General features: G+C 34.7%; 1 pseudogene; it reads left to right on the top strand.

Annotated features, from left to right (window-relative positions):
• The first annotated feature begins 8,917 nt into the window (after window positions 1-8,917).
• Window positions 8,918-11,622, top strand: part of LOC149534206 (salicylate carboxymethyltransferase-like) — a 93,614-nt pseudogene continuing 90,909 nt past the window's right edge.

Raw genomic sequence — 11,622 nt, 5'->3', positions numbered from 1 at the left:
AGATTTATGTATTGATTTATGTGATTATCCAAATAAGTTTTAAATATATGCATGTGATTTTCTTGAGCTACTGATGTGTGAAATGAGTGTATAGGATATTCTAGCCAAGAAATCTAATGGAGAATTGGAACTAAACCCTATGTACCATTTGTGAAAACCAAAGTTGAGTCTAACAAAATATACAAATGTCATTGTTCATATTTTATTTATATTGTGAGTTGAATGAATATATCATTTTGTAATAATTAAGTGTTAATATTTTGTAACAATATCTTTATAGTGTCGCTTGACACTCAAGAATTATATATACATTCCAACATGGTAGTTAGGGTTAACCGAGTAACCTAAAGATCTAAGTTGGACAAGGTTAGTGACCTTTTCAATAATTATTTAGTAATTGAGATTAATTATCCTAATCAAGATTAGTGAGTAATATGCATTTTTGAAAGTTGTTAGAAAGTCTTAAAATTTTCAAGCTTTTTGTTAGGTCCCTAATTAGTCCTAAAGGCCAAAAATTATGAAATATAAGTACCTAAGAGGTATGGGTATGGGTTGGAGGCATTTTCCACCCCCTAACCTCTTTTGTTGACTTTTATGGTCACCCAAAAACCCCATTTTTTCTTTATTGTGAAAATTGAATATTTTCATCATGAGTTGGATAACTTTAACTCCACTTTGAAGTTAGCCTTATGACTAGTTGAGTTAGAAGACTCTAGAACATTTAAGAAAGTGTGAGAGTTATTAAATTTTTTAAGTGGTTGAGTTTAGGATCTTATTTAGAGATAATTTTGAAAGAGAATGAGTGTTCACCCAACCTCCAGTTTTAGAGAGCATTTCATGATTGAAGGAGAAGGAGAAGGGAGGGAAGCTCATCTCAAATTTTCCAATTTTCATAACCTTATTATGAAGGTAGGAACCCTTTAGGCTCTTTTGGTCTATGTTATGTTTGATGCTTAAGTCATTTTGTGTTGCATATGTATGTTTGAATGTTTGTTGAATATGTTTGGGAGGGATTGAAATAGGTTTTCTTAAATATTTTTCCTCTGTATTTTTGCTTTGAATTTCAAAGGGATTGTATGGGTTGTATTGGCATTACTCACCCTCGGATAGGGCAAAAGTGGCAATGTATAGGAGGAGGTCTTTAGTTAGATTCCAACACTGTAGAGTCTCTTTTCAAACGAGAAGAGGGAGAGAGAGTAGGGTGTTATAAGCACCTACTCATCAACACAAACCATTTTTTGAGTTTTGAAAGTTGAGAAATGGAAGAACAAAAGTTCTTGAGTTTATAGCCCCAAAAGGGCACCTGTTATGGTGTTGTGTCTGACATCTCCTATTGAAAAAATCCACCTTCTCTCTAGTCTGGTTCAATGTCGAACCTATTGTGCAAATTTGGATGGGAGTGAATATTTGAATTTGTCTTCATGTTAAGTTTGGTTGTCTTCCAGTCAGTTTTCATTTTCTCCATGATCACCTTGATATGTTGCAGACTTTGTAATGGTTTTCCTATTGTGAAGCCAAGAAGGAAATTTAGAATTGTTATTGAACTTCAAATATGTTGGAAGATTTATCCTCAGGATAGTAATACTGTGTAAAAATGTTATTTTAAACTTACTATGGAAATGGCTACAATGTCAGATTTTTTTCCTGGTTCTTTCCCAGTGGAGCCTTTGAATTAGGTGGTTCAATAAAAAAATTGAGTATCATTCTTTCAAATGAGTCTTCTAGTTTTTTTTAATTTTTGCATATGTTATTTAAAAATCAAATGTGATGATGTTTACTCTTCTTGCGGTATTTTTATGTTTCGTAATCATATTCATTTAATTTAGATTAATTAGATAACATGGTGTTATATATTAAATTATGCAAATTAAGTTCAAAATATGTTAAAGAAATTCAATTACTTGAATGTTAGATTATTTTGCATTTTTCGTAATTATCAGAATGCATTATAATATTTTTCGACCACTCAAACAAAATATGAAATCTCTATGTTAAAATTATATATATATATATATATACCCCTTACTATGTAAATTTAATTTAGAATCTAACACCTTGAAAAAAAACATATATAGACAAATGTGTGTGTGTGTGTGTGTGTGTGTGTGTGTGTGTGTGTGTCTGTGTGTGTGTGTGTGTATATATATATATATATATATATTCCCCTTGGTCAAATAGATATGCTTGTACAAATCCAATACTTGGAGAAAAAAAAAAGGAAAACACAAAAAAAAAAAGATATTCTCCTTTGGCAAATTAAAACAACTTAGAAAATGTACACTTAGAAATATATTGGGCTTAAAAAAAAGAATTACCCTCTAGAACAAATAAAGTCTTGAAATTTGTATGAAGAAACAAATTAATTCCCCTTTTTGAAACATAGCATAACATAAAGATTTCACTAATATTTTTATTTGGATATATTTAATACTATATATTTAAATAAAAGAAGAAAAAAGAAAATAAAGTAAAATTTATTAATACATATCATAAATATCTTAAATACCCTATCCTATTATAAAAGACCCAACTACTAAACTTTATACGTTATGAACCCTACCCTCCTTTGTTGACTTTACGAAATTTGTAAAACCATAGCAAACACCAGAATTAAAAGATCGCACAACTAGAAATAACACAATAAATTCTTTTCTCAATCACATTCCATGAACATACATTCACAAAAATATGACACATTTAGGCAAGAATCACTAAACTCCAAATGTGAGCACCAAAAGCATATATTATTGCAAAATAATAGTAGCCTTGATTACATATTACAATCCCATATTTATGAGAAATCATCCCCTCAATTTTTGTTGAGAGTGAGAGGTATTTTTATGCAATTATATACTTCTAATTTAATAAAACAAACTAGTTATATACAAACTAACTATCTAACGGGTGCTTTGTAGCACTCAGTCCATTTTTATATCATTAATTGGATGCATGAGCCTTTACATGTCATAAAACAAAGAAATTATGAGAGGACAAGAAAAAGAGAGCCTTTAGTTGTGTAGAAGTGTCTCTCAGAGTTAAACTATTGTCAGAATGTGTTTTAGATGCATGGAAAGCTCTAACTTTGGAACTAGTAGTTAACTGTCAATGCACCTCTAGAAAAGTACATGTCTGGGTGCTTGCCCTTGAATTTATCTATTATCTTGATGACCTGCATTGCATCCAATAAATCTAAGGCATTATATTTATTTTTCACTTTCTGCCTATAATTATCCACCTCTATACGAGTTTTAGAAAAATCCTCGAGTTTTATATCAAGTTCCAACAAAGCTTCCTCTATCCTAAATGCCTATTAGATATCATCATCATTCCAAACTTCATAAAAAAAAAAATTGGAATCTCTAAACTACTACCTCTATAGGTATTAATTTCTCTCATGCATCATCTTCAAAAATGTCTTGACATGCATCACTATATTGTTTCTCAACTTCCAAAATTTTCTCTTAGGCTTGGTCCTTAAGCCTACTAATCTTTGCATGTAATGACTCCATTACTTTATTACTATTTGCTATCTTCTCAATCCAATCATCTATTAAATCTAGTTCCTCTTACATTTATACATCCATGATCATCTAATACCTTTGGCTTTTGATCACCTATAATACCTGTAGATCCTTTCCCTATGTAAGCACCTCATTTGTAAGACCAAAATATTGATTCAAAATTGCTACAATTTTATCTATATTTTCCTGCATGACATGTAGTAGCTTAAGATTCCCTTGGATGATGAGTACACCTTTCTCCTTAAAAATTTCCCACCATTGTTGACAGACATTCAGAAATGAATCTAATTGCACTACTCCCCTATCCCTCCTTTCAATGGTAGTTTTCAAAGTCTCCTCAGGGTTAGCAAGATCCAAAGGGCCAAAAACTTTGTTCAAATATAATTTTAGGATTTCATTTTGTCACTGAAGTGTCACCAACTCTGCCCCATCTTGTTCCAAGCTTTTGAAAACTCCCTTCATCCTTGTAGTGACCATCAACTTCATAGTTTTGAAGGTTAGCTTTCCAAGCATGACCTCCCAGATCTGATAATCTTGTGGAGTCAATTCTTTGACATTTGATTATGGAGGAGGAAGAGCTACATGAGAAAAAAGGTCCTAATTTGAATCACTCATAATGAAGGCTAATAGTCATGCATCCTTCAGAGGTGAATTAGGTTTCTTTAGTACTTCTATTAATTATATTCTATCCTCCTCTTCACTAGTGAACTATTGCTTCTTGCTTCTGATTACTTCTTTTCAAAGTCACCTTTGAATATGGTACATTGGGGACTTTCCTTATGAGAATGAAGGAGTTTTTTTGGCTACACTCTTCCCCTTATCACTCCTTTCTGGGGTCTTCTTTCTTTGTGAGGGCTCTTTGCCTATATTCTCTATTTCTATGGAGCCTGCAGTTCTCACCTCTATTTCCTGGGAAGTTTGCTAAGGTTGTTCAACTATTTGTCCCTCTTTTGACACTTCATTGGTGGATACTTTTTGTGGTTCCTCTTCAAGTTCTACCTAGACCTATTCAATTTCTATTCCATGAGGAAGAGGGGTATTCGATCCCTTGTCAATACAAAATGTGACTTGCAACTGGGATGTGGGAACCATTTCCAGTCCTTGTGACTCAGGGGGCATCTGAGTCCAATCCTCCCATTGAGATTGATTGGTTGGCATATCTCTGATCTTATCCCCAACCAACTTAGTACCCATAGGCATAAAGTCAAAATATAACATCTCAAAGACATCAGTGCCCTCTAAATATTATTCATCTATCTGTTGTTACATCTCATCCTCCAATGTAGTGGTTTTCAAAGGCTCATTTGGGATAGTTCGAGGCATAACTTTAGAGGTTCTCCTTCATTCTTGTTTTATTTCTCTAGCTAGTTAGGTCCTCTAACTCAATGGTATATTATCTTCTTCATCCTCATCATGCTCTTATTCTGCTTCTTTAGAGATGGGTTCAAGTATGGATGGAAAAGGGATCACTTTCTTGATCACCTTTTGTCTCATTCTCACCAGAGTCTTAATCTTTTTTCTTTTTTACGCTAAGTGGGAGGCTTGTTCTACTTTTTGAGGAGGGAAAACCTCTTCAACATCAATTTCTATTTTCATTTGGCTTGGTGTAACTAGTGGAACTTAAGGATCAACTTGGGAACTTTAGTATTCTCTTACCCTTGTATATTTGCTTCTCCCTACTATGGAGGTGCTAGGATTTCTCATTCTTTAGGTTCAACTCTTTGAGGAGAATTCCTCTTCCTTTTGCCCTTGCCTTTACCCTTTTGAGCTCTATAATAACCAACTAACCTATCAAGTTATAGAGAGGGGAGGGGTGAATCAATAACTTTTAAAATTTAATCCTTGTTAGCTATTAATCTTTTACATGTATTTTGATCTAGTTGCATGCATGAGAAATTGAAAACATGAAAGCATGCATAACACTTTAACACACAATTTGGTGACCCAGAAACCTTCGAAATAGAAAGTAAAATTCTGGTGGGGATGATACCCACAAGCTTTAGTACTATAGTATAAAGTTGGCTAGTTAAGGCTTACAATGATCACTTCTAATGATCTACCCTGTTAGGAGCAATAAGGATTGCTAGGTTCACCTTGCTAAAGGATTTACAAACATATAATGAAATATGCACTCAGTAAATATATTTACATATGACCGTTAGGTCTACCTTGTTAAAGGATTTAACTAATCCACTTGTTAGGATGAAATAGTATCTTGATCTCTTATCTACAACTTGTCTTGCTAAATGAGATACCTTTGAGTGTAAAATCACCTTGTTGTGATAGATAAATCTTTGTTGCTCCTCATACTGCTTATGTCCTTGTACTTCACTCTTATGTTCTCTTCTACATTGCTTTTCAATACTCTATTACACACTTTGGATGTGATAGAATTCATTACATATATACTAATCCAATTAATCAAATTACAAAGTCAGCCAAAATACAAGTTTACACAAAATGCACAAAGTTGACCCATACTGTAGGAACACAGGTTCCAAAGACTAACTTAGTGAGGTTCTGATACTCAACATCCATTTTCAATGCTCAGCATCATCATACACTCAATAGATGTAGAAGCTCGGTCCATACTGATCACTTCCAAGTAATCTTGAACTCGGTCTACATTGGTGTCTCGGTGAATATTGTGAAACTTAGTATATAAATTGAACCACTTGATTAACACTAAGTGGCCTTGTCAACACTAGATTCTCACTATTATAACTAGGAATTCGGTAGCAATTGTAGAGCTTGGTTTACACTGAGATGCTCAATAAAAACTAAAACTATCCAAGGGACTTGGTAGCAACTAAAATGATTGGTTAACACTGTTAACTATACAATATGCTCGGTAGATGCTTACAATCTAAATAAGTGCATGTCACTAATAACAAACATGACTATAATGTCAACAATCTACCACTTTGGAATTAGAGACAAAAACACTTATTAGTTAAAACTGAATTCAAAAAGTCCATTAACACTTTTATCCATCACCTATCAATTAAAACTAAATTCAAAAATCTCATTAAAAATTTTATCCTATTGGGAGTAAAAATTGCATGCTTCATTTTCTGTCCTATTTTAAAATTTTGAGAAAATCAAGCCCTATGAATGCCTTTTTGATAAGATTGTACCCAGCTATCTGTATGAGGCCTACATGTTTTTCAATGCTTCTAACACTGTCCATCCACCTGTCTCATGAAGTTAAATAATCATTCTGAGCTATTTGGCGAAGCCCTGTTTCAAACATTTGTCAAATTTCCAATTCTGCCCTAGTGTCAAACAGCGACAGGAGGCTGTGTTTGCTAATGAATATCTCACACCCAGGAATGTTTTGTGATTCACCACTTTGAGAGTGTCTAGTTTCCATACCCAAGAACCTATGTTTCAGATTTCAAGTCATTTAGGGTTCATTTTATTAGGTTTTGAATCCCTTAAAGTTGGTAGTTTACTGTTTTCACACATTTGCGAATTGCACACGTTTCTGAGAAGCCCTGTTTGACGTACTATAACTTTGATCTAGTTGACCAAAATGTTGAAATTCTTGTTGCACTTCATTTTAGATATCAGAGACTTGTTATGTTTCAAGTTTCAGCCTATGACGAATACATTTGATCAGTTTTCAAACGTGATTCCAAATGGAATTTCTATCTTTTCACTATTGTCAGCATTTGCAGATTGTTTGGTACCTTGCTCAGGACATTATATCTCCTAATCCATGATAGGTCAAGTCAAATGGATTTTACCCCTGTGTTGTATACTGAAAATACTATAAGTGTGCCAGTTTTTTAGCTTTAACGAATCCATTTGCACACTTTTCTAGGTCAATTCCATTTGCAAAAAATCGTTATCTTGTCAATGTTTCCAATTAGTAATTCTGAGTAGCTCACTTTGACCTCTCGCCATTTGCATCTTGTGATTCATCATGAGCTTGAATTGCATATTCATAATGTCCTCATGACAGAGAACCAGCACCCCAATTTTTGTCTTTCGAAGTGTCTGTTTGCCCAATTTTCTAGGTCATTTCCAAATGCAATTTCTAGCTTTCTGACATGTTTAATTGCAGGTAATTTCAAGTGAGCAACTTAATTGGTCGATATCTTTTGACCCTGATGTCATCATGTGATGAGATCAGGCAAACTTGTTGAATGTGTCAGAGAAAATAATGATCCTAAGTTTTAGACCTCTGTCAGATGTTTGAATCAATTTTCAAAGCCCAAAAGCAGGCCTCCTAACAGAGATTTCACAGTGGTGCATATATGATTAAAGTGTGTTTTCAGCGATCAATCTATGATCCAAATTGATTCCAATCAGTCTAAGAAGGTCAATGGACTAGTTTGAAGGTTCAGTTGTTTGGAAATGAAATTTTTTTTTAGCCAGACCCACTTTTGGGCCCAGCTAAATTCATCAATATATAGGAAGCAAGTAGAACCATCAGCACAAAAGATCTCTCACAATGATACTCATAGGGCTGGACTAGATGCAGCACCAAATAATGATACATTAGTCATTCCGAAACATACTTCCAAGTTAAAGATACATAGTGGATGTGGTTGGAGGACTGATGCCCTAAATTCACCCAATGTGACACAAGTAATTTTGTTAGTTAAGACTCCAGTAGAGAAAGTGATAACAAACCAATGATCTGAACTACCTCCATTTTTAAAAGAAAGTAATACAAAAGATGGTAGAATTTATTGCAAGAAATGAAACGAGTTTGAAGGCATCATTGTAAATCCATATAGAACAACTCAGGTATTTCTATTTCTTATGTAAAACCATTCGGTATATCTTGAAGTGCTAGAGTAGGCAATAATGAGGAAGTTTGCACTTAAAGGAAGGCACCCATGGCTTTAAGAAGCGGGATGCTAGTTTGAGATTCAAACAAGGAGCCTCGTGTAAAGAAAGAAGACGCAGCCTCTAAAGAATACCATCCACGTTAGGCAGCCCATGTTTGAAACCACACATGTGATTAAGGAGGAACCCTACGCCAAAGTAAAAGAAGAATGTCCAACAGTTATAAAACTAACTCACAGATCACCCATGTTATAAGAAAGGACTCCCACACTATCATGAAGACAACAAAGGTAGCGGCAAACTTCGAAGGAATAGCCAATGCATTGAAAGTGCAAAAGACACCTTCAAAGCCAGTAAAAATTCCAAACCACTGCAAATAACAGAATGCAAGTTAAAAGGCATAAAAAGAGCCTCCATGCCATAAAAACAAAAAAGGGGAGGATTTTATGAATACGCAAGCAAATTGAAAGAAAATACTGAACACACAGCCAACCCTGCAATTAACGCCAGATGCACAACCAAGACGCCATGCAAGGAATAGAACAGTCCATGCCATAAGAGGATCACGCCCAATAAAATAGGGAGAACACGTGTGGATGAAGAAGGCAGGCGACATTGAAAAGCAAAGAAAGGAAGCTCACGCATTTGCAGCAGCCAGCGTTAAAAAAGGAATCTCATCCATAACAAACAAACAAGCAGGCAACTCACGTTCAAAGCTGCAGGTCAGAGCTTTTAAAAAAAATGACCATTCATGCAGAGAATGGAGGGGAAAACAATGATAAACATTAATCCCACATTTACTGTGGAAGGGGACAATATAGTTTTTAAATACTATGCAATACATATTTCAATGTGAATTCAAGTAAAGGCCTTTTGTAAAGGCAACCGCATGCCATGGCCCCCCCCCAAATCCGACCGAAAGCAAATTGACCTCAGTTGTCCATAAGGACATAAATTTTGAAAGAACTTGCAAATACAAGAAATGATGTCAAAAAATTGTCAGCAAGGTCCAAAATTTGACGACTCGCTACCTCGCCATTGAAAAATGGTGAGAAATTTCAGCTAGCAAGGTAGCGACTAGCTGAAAATTTTTTGAAGCTCGACGGGAATAAAAGCCAATGTAAAATGAAAAGTGGGTCCCATTTATGAATTGAAAACAAATCAAGTAGCACCAAGTGGCAAATGGTTGAGCGAGCAAGAGGTGATATGCCAAGATCAGATCAATTGCAATGAGATTGTGCCACGTGGCAGATCTGACGGTTCTCGCTAACTCAACAAGCAGAAGATGCACGAGATTTAGCATAGCGAGTTAGTGAGAAAAGGACATGTGGCATCCATTATGCAGGCCCAGACTAATCAGAGTGTGCCACGTGGCATTGGTCAAACCTGGAGTTGACCCAAAATTAAAGAGGCTCGGGAAAATAAAATGATTTTAAAATTTTTATTTTAAAATTATTTTTTCAAGAGACTGACGTGCAAGTTTTTTAAATTCAAAGAACAATTAGGCTAAAGTCTAGACTTTAGCCTAATTTAAATTTTTCAAATTTTAAAAAATGTGAAGAGTCACAAACCTGAAGTTTCTGGCAGAGGAGGACTTTTTCAAACTGTGATTTTGGAGGCTTCTGGTATGCAAAGTATGCCTTATCATATACCGCCAGAATCATGAGAAGATGAATTTTCTGATTCCAAGGTTAGTTTTTGCATAGGAATCCATCTGTTTAAGCAGTACAAGGTTTTCTTTTAGGTACCTAAATTGCAACCACATTTAGACCAAGAAGTTCAGTTTTGATTTTTTGTCAAGGTAATGACTTGAATATCAGTAAAAAATAGTTGAAATGTAGTATTGGTCAAAATTTGAGCAAATTCATTCAGTAAAAACTAAAATTTCACCAGCATTTCAGTGGGTAAATCAGATATTTTGGTGACTCAGCAAGTTTTCATCATTCAGAAACAGACATTTGCAAATCAGTTGCAAGAAATGATGAAAAAAAAACTCAGATCAATGGTAGAAGGAAGGAAGAGGTTTCTAGTTGCCAGAAGATTGAATTTCAAGTGGACACTTGTCAAGTAAAGATCAGATCCAGGAATTCTTTCTCTTTTATATCTTTCTATCTTTCTTTGATGAATAGGTTCTAGCTTTTGTGACTCTGAGACCATGGTTGGTAGAAAAGTTGCAGTCATTCTGTGAGACCACTTCATTGGACCCAGAACTGTAATTCCACCTTCATTCTTCAGCATTTTTCTCTCATGTGAACAATAGTAGTGCAGATAATACAGATAGTTCTAATATGTTTGGTATTTTCATGTTTTCATTTCATGTATCTGAATGTATATTTTCAAAGAAAGTGAATACATATGAGCAGTATTTCATTAGTTTTATTCTGGTTCTCGTCTCCTGTCTTAGTAATCTGTAGTCTTATGTGGTCCTGGAACAAAGAGTTGAGATCAATTTGCTCCACCTTAGGGTTGTATGTTTGATATATTTTGCTATTGGAACAAAGTGCCAAGTAAATGCTTAATGTGTTTTGATAGGGTTATTGGTTATGTTGAGAAGGATATTTTGTGAGAATGAGATCTAAATGAACATTGATGTCTGAATCACAAGGTGATTAGATAGATCTGATGTCTGGGCATACAGAATATGTCCTGATGTCACAAATGTATGTTTTGGATTCATGAAATTTCCCAATGGATTAGGCACTGATCAGTTATAGGATCATTAGGTTTTGTTGCATGCTTGAGGATTTGTTGAACATCAACATCAATAATCAACGCTTTTCCCTTTCATGTTGAAGAGCTATAATAGAATGCCCTACTCAGCTTATGAGGTTCATAGATCTGCACTTACCTATCATAGGTCTATGTTATTTCATGAGTTCTTAGGAGAAATAAGGGTTGTATCTACTTAATAAGATTCAGGGAAATGTTTTGCACCGATACGATATCATTTGAATCTGAGGTCTACCCACCTAGGTCTAGCAAAACCTGAAGTAGAAGAAGGGTCAAGCCTTATAGTTGGCCTGGTGTCTAAATGGGCATGTTGAAAATGGGAGTTAGCTGCCCCTAGATGTGTCATGTTCTCATCGGGATAATTAAAAACCCTCCAACATTTTCAAACACCAACAAAATGTTGACTCTACTGGGGACTCTATGAAGAAATTCATTGTTAGAATTACTAGAATCTCTAGTATAAATAGCAAGGTCATGAAGTATTTTCCATTTCTTTGCTGAAGATTTCATGTCCCCCAGTGTTCTTATTCATTGAAAGCAGATGTTTAATTGAATTGAATGATTTGCAATA

The sequence above is a fragment of the Cupressus sempervirens genome, chromosome 10, assembly GCF_028749045.1.
Source record: "Cupressus sempervirens isolate cs-2001-9-10 chromosome 10, ASM2874904v1, whole genome shotgun sequence".
Lineage (NCBI taxonomy): Eukaryota > Viridiplantae > Streptophyta > Pinopsida > Cupressales > Cupressaceae > Cupressus > Cupressus sempervirens.
This window is presented reverse-complemented; position numbering and strand designations above follow the sequence as displayed.